The sequence below is a fragment of the Dermacentor variabilis genome, chromosome 1 (assembly GCF_050947875.1).
Source record: "Dermacentor variabilis isolate Ectoservices chromosome 1, ASM5094787v1, whole genome shotgun sequence".
NCBI classification, from domain to species: Eukaryota; Metazoa; Arthropoda; class Arachnida; order Ixodida; family Ixodidae; genus Dermacentor; species Dermacentor variabilis.
Window position 1 is genome coordinate 259,913,036 of NC_134568.1, and position 12,847 is coordinate 259,925,882.

Genomic DNA, 12,847 nt, shown 5'->3' on the forward strand with positions numbered 1-12,847 from the left:
GGCCTACCACTTTTAGTTGAGTGATGGGGCTCATAAAACGATAAAACTTTCATAAAACTTCATGAAATGTAATTGTGATAGCCAGAAACTTGGCATGTCAAAAGTTTTCCATTCTCAGCATGTCTGACATTTGTGTTTTGTATGTAAAGAGCCACTCACCAGGCCCCATTGCAAATTTTGGTTATACACTGCAAGCTGTAAAGGCTGTCTAAGGAGCACTTTACTGAATTTATTTTTCAAATTGCTTTATTTTTGGATGAGATAAAAAATCAACTGGCCTTCTACCATGCTGTCAGGAAGTGAATGACCCTGCCAACACAGACACTCTTTGCCTCTAACAAGGTTCCGAAGAGATGTTCCTCCCCTTCCTTCTTCCACATTGTGGAGCTGAGGGACGTTATGCTCAGCCTCCTTTTTTCCTTCTTTTTTGTGGCGTTGTGCCTTCCGCATTGGGTTAGTCATGGTGAACGACAAAGCACTTATAGTGAAGAGGCACTTGTGCATGTGACTTTGCCTCTCTGTCTGGGAGGGGGGCTCCCTCATGAGGAAGGCATGCAACATTTGGTTTGACATTTCAGTTGCCCCCCCACCCTATTTGCAGGCGTGCAGCATCGAAATAATTTTCACTTTTATAAGCGGCGCGTCATGTATACACCTTGATGGTATACACCATCATGTATACACTGTAGCTGGCTATTTCGTATAGGTGACATGAAATTTGTATACTAATAGTACTTGCTTGAAAATATTCGCAATCAAAATTGGAGCATTTGCATTAGAGCCAAAGACTGAATTTAGCAAGTTTCACGAACTTTCGCTGGGCCACAATGCCCCAAATACGAAATAATAGCCTGAAATCTGCGACGTCACACTGACATACCGGGGCTAGGGTTTTGGCGCCAAATTCAATAAAAGAAACTGTTGTTTATTTTCTCTTCTAATAATCAACCTGTACTGCAAGGTTAATGAAAAACGTACTTGTAAAGAGCACTTCATCAGTACAAACTGATTTAGTGTTTCTCTTTAGTGTCCATTCAGGTGTGCATAGGCCCTGGCGCCTGTGCCACAGAAGTTGAGGTCATATATCGCTTTTTCACTGTTGCACACTGCTGCTGAGTAAATGGATCCTCCAGCAGAATTGTAGTTGGTCCCCTTTCAGCCATATGTCGGCCATCTACGCGTTTCAAGCAGAGCCTCTCCTCGCCTGTTGGTTGAACGGTTTGTGCCACTGCTCATCCTGATGAACGCAAGGAAAAGGAGAATAAGCAAATGGGATTAACATCGCACACAAAGCATGTCTCTAAGCTTTAAGCACACAATCTTGTGAACTGTGGCATTGGAACAATGACGTAATCAACAAATCAAGCCAATGAAAGGTTAAAATCTGCTGCTTGAGTTAACACCACTACTGAGAGTCTGACCAGCTTTTGGCATGTACGTATTGACACTGGCTGCTGCTACATAGTCAGCCACTAACATGCTTCTGCGGTAAATGAATTCCTGGCAATCACCATCAATAAATCGTGTGATTGTTCTGTAGTGTTTGTTTTTAAATAGTGAGACCAGCACAGATGCAATTTTGGCACTTTGTCGTTCATCTGCTTACAGCAAAGTACAAAGTAGCAAAGTTAACTCAAGGTTTTATATATATTTTCCTCGCAGTATACTCCAGTGAGTTACTGGCACTACCACTTTTCTGCAATTGTAATCTTTGCAATTAGTTTCACAGACCTTGTGTTCTGCATTGAATTTTCACTTAATTACCTGTTGTGTTGTTTGGCGAGTAACTTACTTTGGCGTAAAAGAATGCAGAAACAAAAATTCAAACTAGAGGTGTCTGTGTAGTTCGATTCTTTTGTAGCTATAGGTATATGTGATAAGGTATTGTGGCTAATCTTGCTTAGAATATAGTAGGAATTTGAAGAGCTAGCTTTGATGGCTGCACTGTCTGTACTAGTTTGAGAAGTGCAGTACTCTTGTCCTGGATTGACAGCGCAGTGTATGCTATAGAGTTGCTGTAAAAAATTACTTGAGGGAACTTCTAGCTATTGTTCTAGCTAGAACTTCTAGCTAGAACTTCTAGAAGCTGCAACTACGGTTGTGTAACCACCTTGGGAATTATTAGTAGTAACCGTGCTTGTCTAAACTTGGTCCTTATTGTTTAAAATGGCATTTGGGCTTCCAAATCGATTATTTTCAATGAAATTTGCTAGTGTAGCAATGTGGAATTAAGAATGTGTGCAAATACTTATCGCCATACGGTGTTTAGACAGCTATGCTTGTAAATTTATAAAGATGAAGTGTAATAACGTTGCAAGTATGCTGAAGTCACGAGCACAAAGATTATACAAATTCATGTACTACCCATCATTCCCATGGTAGCTTAGTGATTACAGGGCCCCGAGTGCCCTCTAGTAATTATTTAGGAAACTATGGGCTGGCGTGGGACTCTTGCGCCATTTTGATACAAATGCAAATTCCTGCATCAAACACAGAAAATTGAGCAAAATTGCACCACACTGCACCAGAACGGCTTTGGGATGTGTGCTCCGGCAGTGGCCGCAAAGAGCGAGCGGATTCATTCTCTGAAAAAAAGTGCAGCTGTTCACATTCCGCACACTACGCGACGGTGCCTTCCGCAGTTTCTAGTTCTGACACTGGACTTTTCCACGCTTCCGGCAAGTGGCCGGCATGTATGGGGCCACTCTGGGATGTCGTCACTGGTGTCAGAACGGCCAGGGTGACTGTATTTAGAGTGTACTAGAATAAGGTTCAGTGTGCCAAGCGGCACGGCGATCTCTAGCTGAGGCTCAGATCGACGAAAAGTAGGCTGAGGGTGCTGCGTGCAAACTAGATATTAGGGAGGCGGGCGCTGTAGCAGGTTCAACAGGCGGGCGTCTGTCCGCAGGGCTAGTATAACGTGAAACTATTTCAGTCGGTTTTTATGCCCATATGGCCGAGGTCTGAGCCATTTTGACCTATCACGAAGGGCTAATGATGGATTTGGAATAAAGTTAGTTTTTCCCGAAAGGCGAAGCGTCGATTGCGATAGCAAATTAGTAGACAGATTTACGAAGTAAAGATAGTAGTTTTGTCAGATGTGGAAACTTGTAAACATTAGCTTACTAACTAAACAAGTATGGTGTGATGTGCACACAGGCAAACAACACATCTCACTCCATGACTGCGGAAACTCTTTTCAAACGCTGGAGTAAGGAAGCGTGAAGCAGCATTGACCTTCATGCTGCTTGGCTTCAACGTGAACTAAGCGCTGAAAACGCAGCGCATACAAAGCTGTCAGCGCTCGCACTCTGTCCCCATCGCAGATCGCTTTCAAGACCGGCCGTGCCACTAGAACCCCTCCCAGTAGAACCCCTCCCTCCCCTGCTTTCTTCCCTTGCGTGCGCTAGATTGAGTCGCCATCGTCGGCTCACCCTCGCAGGCTTTCACTCGCACATACATCATATGGCACACGGTGCTGATGTTATTGCCTCTGGACTTTATGCGGAACATCACGGTGATGGGGACGATGACGACAGAAATGCGCATAGTGTGTTCATATTGCTTATTTACTTGCGCAATGAGTGCACGCACAGATGAGTCGCGAAAAATCTGAATTTTTTGTTTTCTCATGTAATGAACGCACCCCGAGCTTTGCTACTGTGCAGTCCCACGGTTGAACGGCCGTGCTGTAGTTTTCCGGAGAGACTGGAATCTTTGACTTGCACATCTGTTTAAAGCAATTAATACACAACACAGGCCTCACAGCACACACATAATACACATAGACGCACCAAGAATTATGCCTTAAGGGCAAGTCGTTATTTTGCAATAAAAAAAAAAAATCTGTTTAAAGCAAGCGAACTTAATTTTTAACGCATCCTTCCGTCCAGTGCATGCGCAAAGGCACCTTGCAGATTCGAGAGAGAAAAAGACGAAACTGGCTTTCTGCAACATATGCAGTTTGTGTACTTTATTTACACTGATGTTATAGGAGAGTGCGGGATGCGCGGCCGGGCACGGCGCGTGGGAGAGTTTAAGCGAAGAACGGGCTGCCGGCACTTAATCGGCATTGTGGTCATAGTCGGACGCAGTGTCGAGTTCGTGTCTCTGTGGCTTGCTTTTCTCCCTGCCTTTAATTTCAATGTGTTCGATGGGCCTTAAGTCGAGTTATACGTCTGCTGCGGGACATAGTTTATCTGCTCTCAAAACGGAAACGCTGATCAGGCACCGATAAACTTGACATGCTGATTAGCAGGACAGTCGAGAAATGAGACGCACACAGCGTGCGCTTTAATGTGGTGCTTGCGATAATGGCAGACGGCCGGAAGTGGCTGTGAGGACGAGCTGAGGCGCGATTGGTGATTGCTGTTCTGAGTGCGCGTGGCTTCGCATCTCGTGATTGGCCTAGGCTGCGCGGCTGACGTGTTGGTTTTTTATTATGGAGCCACAATGTGGATGAAGAGGCCAGCGACCTGAGCGGCAGGTCTGGGGGTTCCGACGCGAAGTGAAGTTACGGTTGGAATGGTATACATGTATTTTTACTGCAAAGTTATCATTGCCGTCTTACTTTTAGATTTTTGCTGTTTCGAAAATGTCTCCATGAAATTTACCTTGCATACTGAATGCACTCCCTAACTTCGGTAAATTGGGAAAAAAGCATGTTCATTAGGCGGGTATATGCAGTAATTGCTAGCTCAATAAAAACATTACAGTAGTCATTGTTATACCAGCCTAGGGTTGATGTGACTCTCTGTCTGCGGTGCCATATAGTGACCCAGAAGTTATGTTACTACGTCTATTGGACCACATAATTTCAGAACATTTTTCGCTATCATCATGAGCATCAGTGCGGAAATATATAGTTGGATTGTAGCGCCACCAATGTTTGGCTTTACAGGGAAACATGCGCTGTGCTGCCGCTCAACTCGAATCCTTCTATATTCTAGTACACTATAGCTACAAAGCGTGCTTCTATATTTGCTTTGTATTGGTTTATTCTGGATTAAGTCGTGGTTTCGAAGTGTGCTGCCATATTCAATTGTTCCACCAAAATTCAGAATGGCCTGCTCCAAAATAAAATTTAGACTGCACCAAAACGCAATTTTACTTGCTCCAAAAATTGCTCTAAAAGGACTTCGGGCATGTCCCTGTATGGGGCACATCACCGGCACCATGCTGTTCAAGTTGTTGCTGTGCAGGGACAAGTCGTGCGCTTGTTCTCTGTACTCTTAAGGCCTTTTCACATGGTGATTTCGTGCGACAGAAATTGCACTCATCGCAGGGGGCTACCATCAAGTTGGTCGCTGTGATTAGTATGATTTTTGAACACTGCAACACAAAAACGAAAAAAAGGGGAGAAGATCCATCGAAATTGCTCACGAGAACTATCTCATGGTTTGTTGCATGTTGTGGTGGTTGGGAAATATATGTCATTCAACAAATCCAGAGTACTGCGACGTTGTTCAGAGCTGTGGATTGCCGTATTGGGTGTGTACCATCGGCACCGTGACACAGGAATAGGGCAAATAAAAACTTGTAATTCAGATTCCATTATCTCACTTCTATGCAGTTGTGGACACATTATGTGGCAAATTAAATGCATTTTCACAATGGCTTCGGGTGCTGATAGTACATACGTTTGAGTGCCTTAAAGGTTACTGCAAGTTGCCAATACGACAAGATGTCCCCTACGAGACAGAATGGTCTTCAGATGTCGGTGCAATTTTCTGATCTATTGTGTACATGTTACTCGTGATACGAAAATGCTGCAGTTGTGCCGCGTATCGTTTGTAGCATCAGCTGTATTATGATTAAGTCGTACGTGCGGAACAGTTCAAGGAATTGCAACTTCGTCCAAATGCTTTGTCTAGGGCATATGTCTTAACGACATTGTGTGCCACACACTACCATTTAGTTACATTCTGTTAGCATTGGTTTTCATGCATGATCTTCCCAGTGGATCAAATTCGCCACTTAAGGGTGTTACTTCGGCTGCAAGACACAAGTGCTGATTAAGAGCTCTCATACCGTACATGCAGACTATATCGTAATGTATTTTCTGCATTTGAACATCTAATGATGTGACTGGGAATAAACTGTATCGTCAGTTTATTTCGGAGAGATGGCATTTACATATTTTTATCTGTTTAACCGGATGGAGTACTATTTTCTTTCCTGCACAAAAACCAATAAACTTACAATATTTTACCTACTTAGTATCCTTACTGCACCAATATCTGTCATTTTCAGTAATAATACCTGCAATGTCTACGCATACATTGTTATATGTTATGTACTATTATACATTTATTACTACACACTTGACTGTACAGACATGACGACGGCGGTGGAGCTGATCGCTACAAAACTGCTAACAGCTGTGAATGGCTACAATGTGTTCTCACACTGAATTTTAGTAGCCGCTGTCGCGCACTCCAACTTCAAAACATTTAATTACAAAACATGTATTATTTGCTCCTAATAAAGAAGGGTCAACAATATAATGCTTAGGTTTTCAAATTTACTTAGCATACGCCAGAAAAGCTGGCAGCAAGCAACCTTATTGTTGCACCAGCAGAATTGCAAATGTACGGCAAAGGCTCCCCATAAAACTGCATTGTGACTTGTGTGAGTACACCAATCTTTTTTATTACTGTTGCAACATGTGAAATGGCCTTCTCACTGACTGGTGCAGAAGTGCAGGCATTGTGCCAAGCTCTTTGTAGCAGATGTGGCACAATGATCACAGTGCTTCACATTATTTGGTTAATGCAGTCTAGCTCGTGGAAGGAGCTGAGCACATGCACAGTGCCTGGAAGGATGCCTGGACAGATTTGTAGACAATTGCAGCATGCTAACTTCATTGAGGTGTGTTCTTGTGTGCCATATTTGGTGAGCCAGTTGCTTTGTACTTTGTTGCCACTGTTCCAACATCATGTAGGTTACAGCAACGGTGAAAACGAAATGTGCTTCGCATGTGACATGGCTCACTTCTGTTGTATCATGTCCTCAATTTGTTCATGCCATGCTGCACTTGCATAAAATGAACTTGCATGGCACTGTGCCCAGCATTGTCTGTAACTGGTGCAGAAAGTGCAGCCAAACTAAAGCTTAAGACTGGTTAGGCACCCGAGCTCATACTGCAGCACTTCAGGATATTAAAATCAATATCACTGTCTCCTGGGCTGTCAGCAACATTTCCTTTCTACATGGTTTTTGAAGACTGCTGATGTCGTTGATCAGGACGCTTGTGTGGAGCAGCCGAATTGTCTGCTTACTAAGCTCAAATTCTTGACTCTCCCATGTGCGCTGTCATGAGAAGTTAGTGTGAAGTTGTATCTGCTAATGGGAGGGGGGGGATCATGACGGGGCATTGGTACATGGCCAACCATGCATGTTAAAGCATATAGAGGACACCGGAGCAACTGTGGCATGTTACTTACCATTAAGCATGGCCACTCTAAAGTTGTCATCTCTGCATCGTTGCTTGCAGTGCTGAGACTTCTAAATCTGCTTCAAGCGGGCTAAATCGGAAATGGCTTGCAATATCTATAGTGACGGTGATTCCAACTTAGGGGTAATAATTGACCATACTTGCAGGGATAAGGATGACCACGATGCGGACGGCAACCTTGTGTAGCATGTGCACGGGGAACAAATTTTGTGGCAGCTAACTTTTATGCCCCTTCACGTCACCAGTTAGTGAGCTCATGTGAGGATCAGCTGCCATTACTGTGGTGTGGGACATTGCTCCCTACACTTTTTGGCATTAACTTTAAAGTGAACCAGTTGCAATTAACATTGCTATCATACATTGATACCTTGGAACACCTTTTGATTTTTCTCTTATTGAAATGTCAGAGTTCGACACTCACAGACCCATATACAGCAAAACCTTAAGTCGTATCCAGCAGGAAAAGAAAGCTGTGCACTGAGTGTTAGAATGGCTTATCTAATGACTTCACTGTATGCCTACTTGCCCACTGAAAGCAAGGTGAGAGGTTTTATTTGGAAGGGCACCCTCACAAGGTATTATTTCTCGTGAAGTGACTGAATTGTCTGCGCTCACTTTGCACAAAGGACACTAGTCGCATGCTGTAGCTCGGTGAACGTGCATACACCACAGAAATTATGGTGCACTGAAAAAGGTAGGGGCGAAATTTCAGGTCGCTGGTCAAAACTCCGCTCTGCAGAACACTTTTCCAACTCTAGTAATATGCTAATTGAGAAAGCTGACTGATGCTCCTTATCCGAGAAAGACGTGATGAGTGACTACGGCTTAAATGGGCTGTAAATGCGTTAAACTCAAAGGCATATGTGTTGCCGTTTTCTCTTTGACCATACAAAGTGTCGCTACAGTGTAAGGGGATAGATGTGAATAGGATTCTAATTTAGTGGAATTGTTGGTAAAGTAATAGCTTATTGTCATGAGGACACCTGTGGCAAAGTTTCATGCCATGCTTCCGTCAAATATTCTGATGAATTTAGGCTACAAGTGGCTTACTCACAAGGCAGCTGTTGAAATTATGCAGTGAGTAGCACTGCTTTTAGCACTAACTAGCAAAAGTGTGTGTTCAGCAGACCTGTAAAGTTATTCTTTAAGGATATCTTCATGTCGTGGTGAGCGCCTGAGCTGACAATGTGTACGGGCTGACAACAGAAAAGTTCTGCAGTTGTCAGTGTGGATTCTGTATGCTCGTTTTTAAGACAAAATCGTTGCAAGGGGGTCTTTTATTGTGACTTATTTGAGCGACTTTTCGACTGAAATCAGTCTTGCCCGTCGAAGCGGCATGGATTCACTGCTTCACAGCTGCAGTCATGCCTGAAAGTACTGTACTTCATTGCTGGGCGCATCTTGGAGGCTGACAGTCACTTCATTCAGCTGCACCCGTCCTGTCTACTGGAGCTACTTCGACGACATCTGTTGGTGGGCACCTGTATTTCTTATATTGCTGTCCTTTTAACACTTCGAAGGTGAGCTGAACACACAAGATTTTTATGTCTTTGGTGATGTGGGACACGAGAATGTGTTGCCAGCTGGAAATGATTCCCCCATAAGCGTTACATTCAGTAAAAACACTGATTTTACTTATTGGACAACAGTTGCACATTAAGTCATCACTTTGAGGTGGTGAGGAGCTTTGTAACATGGTGCTAGTTTGAATATAGTTAATAAACTGCGTCAGTATGGGAAGTTTGGCTACTTGAAGCCTGCTGTCCCAAGATCGTAGCTAAACACGCACAAAAACATAGAACAATATGGAAAAAAGTACAAACAGCTTTCACACTTGCTTAGTCAAAGAAACATGCTACATGCACTCTACAAACATAAAAAGAATTTGCATAAAGCTGCAGGTCTATGCAGATCATACATAATGCACAGTTGGCGCGTGACCTGTGACAATTACGAGTTGTCTCTGCTCATCTTAAAATAGTTGAAAGAAAAGCACATAAAAGGTCACTAACAAGGAAAGTTATCATGGCCATAAACAGATAAAAAGAACACCAAAGCACACAAAAGGTCACTAGTGTGGCTAAAGGCGTCACAAAGTCACTCACATTGTCACTCGCCTCTATTTACAAGGATCTAATGAGAATAATTGTGCATGGCTTTTACAGCTTCTCTGAATTTATAAGGAGAGGACCAGGGTCTTGACTTCTTTAGATGTAATTTATTTAGAGATACGGGACCTCTACTAAACAGCGCGGCGATCACAAAGCATGTCTCAGTATTGAATGGTGGACATTTGTTCAACAGAAGCCTTAGGGGGACCACAATGTACACTCTGAAGGATCATTTTTGTATATGATATAGGTTGATATAGACTAAACACAGGTCTTATGCAATACCAGTACATGTCATTCGAAGATTCTGTATATGCCTTTGCATTTACCAAATGTGTTTTGGCATACTTTGAGCACACATGAAACAAAAATGTGATCCTGGGGTATCAAAGTGCAGTAAAACCATTTCAGCATTCTGTGGCAAGTTGTAGTTAAGGAATGAGTTATGCTACGTGTTTCTTTGCATCGAAAGGCAGTGACAAAAAAGAAAATGCTTGCATGGGGGTCATCTGGGCCGATAGATTTTATATAATACAGTACTTGTATCTGGCATGTTTTGGCTAGTACATCTGTGGCCTGCGTAGCAGTGCTTGTAACACATGATGATTTCACATCTTGATCTCCATTTATCTAATACCATGTAGTAGTTGAGTGATTCATGAACTATGGCTGCGAGTGGCAAGGTGTAACGCTATTGTAGTGCACTTTTTGCCGAGGACCATGAAAATATGTGCTTGATCACTATTTGTTAGTGCAGTGTTGGAAACTGTGGACCACTTGGTAGTGTTTCACATTGAAATTGTATTGAAAGAAATTGGCCCAAATCGTCATCAGCAGCAGCATATTTTTATGTGCACTGCCCCGAAGACAAAGGCCTCTCCCAGCAATATCCATTAATTTGTCTTTCACTAGCTGATTCGCAAGTTGAGCTTGCAAGTTTCCTAACCATCACACCACCTAATTTTCTTCTGTCCTTTAGTTCGCTTCCTTTGCACCTGTTCTAATCTAATAGACCACAGGTTACCCGTCCTATGCATTAATAACCAGCTCAGCTCCATTTTCTCTTATCGTGTCAACTAGGATATTGACTACCCCCGTTTGCTCTAATCCACACCGATATTTTCTCGTCTCCTAACATTATGTCTAACATTTTTCCTTTCACTGCTCCTTGCATAGTCCGTCTCAAGAGTGCTAACCTCCAAGTTTCTGCCCTATGTGTTAGTATCGGTAGAATGCAATGATTGTCTTAGATAATTAAAAGAGAGCAAATAGGCATATTCGCAACCACGCCTCCTCCCCTCCCACACGCTAGATACGTCCACCAGCGTGTGTGGGGGATGTATCTTGTGTTTCTGCACGTGTGAGTATGGTGCTTGGTGTGAGTGTACCTATTTGCACTCGTTTAATTGTCTAAGATGTGTTACCAACAAGCCCAATAGTAAGTTACTTTGCAATGATTGTGCACTTTTGTACACTGGTCCAAATCGGCACATTGCAAATATGCTACCATGAGGAACTTGCAAAGCCCCTCACCAGGCCCAATTGCAAATTTTGATTATGCAGTAAATATTCTCGTTAACTCGAACTCATCTCGAAATATCTGTTAAGTCGAAATTTTCTGGCCATGGTTTCAAACGTGTTTTTCACCTTTCTTTCACCAAAGTTTTGCACTGGACTCCGGATATCTAAAAATTTCGATTTCGAAAATGCTAAGGAAAAGGCAACATGTCAGCGTCGCTTGCACTTGCGTTTAACCAGTGCCAACTTGCTGGCTGAGCCAGATGCCACGCAAGGCCGCACTCCCTGCTTGTTCCCCCTCTCGATCGCTGCTCACGCGCACTTGTTCGACTGCTCAGAGCTGGGAGTCAGCCTTTTTTTTTTGCGATAGCAATTATATGGTCACCCCAGGTGCATTTCTGCCGTTGGTGTCGCTGTAAGGTTCTGCATAAAGTCCAAGGGCAATAAAATTGTTGCCGTGCGCTGTATGCTGTATCTGCGAGTGAAAGTGTGCGAGGGTGATCCGGCAGTCGCCGCTAAATCTCGCGCACGCAATGGAGGAAAGCAGGCAGGAGCGCGTGGAGGTGTTCTACTCTGGGCGGCCGCGCGCACCTGGCTGGGCCGCTGTATCTTGAAACCCATCTGCGGCAGTTACAGAGTCCTCACTGCGCTGTGTTTTCGTGGTTTAGTCTGCGTTGATACGAGTGGCAGCACAAAGGTCAATTCGCTCGTTGCTGCTGGCGTGCTTCCTCACTCCAGCATTTTCGCAGCGAGTTTCCACGGTCATCGAGTGAGATGTATTCATGTTTTCCTGTGCGCACATCACACCATACTTGTTTAGTTGGTAAGCTAATGTACAAGTTTATACGGCCGATAAAACTACTATCTTTTGTATAGCTATCGCAATCGATGCTTCGCCTTTTGGGCGAAACTGCGACTTTTTTTCTCTTTCATTTAGGGTGCTGGTAGCGTCCCATCAATGTGGTCACAGCGAAATAATAGTGACCTTGGGTGACATGATCATCATTTTTGAGCATGTGTGATCAGTCCACACGCTGCGCTCGAAGAAGCCAGTATGCGAGCCCACAGCGTTTCAGTGAGATTGCTGCTTGACAAGGACGCTCGCTTCGTGCTCGCACGACAGTGAGGCATAACTGCTGCATCACCCGTGGGCATCAGCTAAAGGACCCGACAGTTGTGCTCTTCCGTATTTTGGTTTGTAAAGTTAAATTATCCAAAAATCATTACGATGCAAAAAGTAGTAATGTCAGTAGTGTCAGTTTTTTGGATGTGTGAAAACGGTTATGCTTGGATGACTCTCTTCAACATTGCATGAGAATCAATCGTCTTGGCAAAATGCCAGCAGGATCGTTGCCCACAGACGCCGACGTCTCTGGTGCCAATGCATGCAGAGGTGACCGAAAATATTATGAGGGGTATTTTGGAAAGGCTCCATGTCATCCATGCGCAGCTAGCAGGATTCTATTAACGCGACAGCGTTAACGCCTATGTCGCAGAAAATCCAGCATTGGGCGTCGGGTCGAAAAAAATGTCGAACCACATTCCGAACCATGCGTACCCAACCACTTCTCTACCACCAATGTTGCTCACACCTCGTCTTTCATTCTTTACTAAGTTATTCCTTGGAATTTTGAGAAAGGCAGTGCACAAACAGATCTAACGAAAAAAAAAAAAAAAAACACCCACAGCGCATGTCATTTATGTTAGCTCTTCTCAGAGTGAAATATTAAAAGCTTGAAACAGTAACAGGAGATCGACCCGC

At 43.7% G+C, this 12,847-nt stretch overlaps 1 protein-coding gene across 4 annotated transcripts in view; it reads left to right on the forward strand.

Moving 5' to 3' along the window:
* The window catches only part of LOC142563392 (uncharacterized), a 60,755-nt gene that overhangs the window by 16,502 nt on the left and 31,406 nt on the right, over positions 1 to 12,847 (forward strand). Inside the window, exon 3 of one of the 4 annotated variants that reach the window (XM_075673967.1) lies at positions 8,813 to 8,929. The exons of the other annotated variants lie outside the window; for them this stretch is intronic. The gene's annotated coding sequence lies outside the window, so the exon portion shown is untranslated. The remainder of the gene's footprint in view (positions 1 to 8,812; positions 8,930 to 12,847) is intronic. 4 annotated transcript variants of the gene reach the window in all.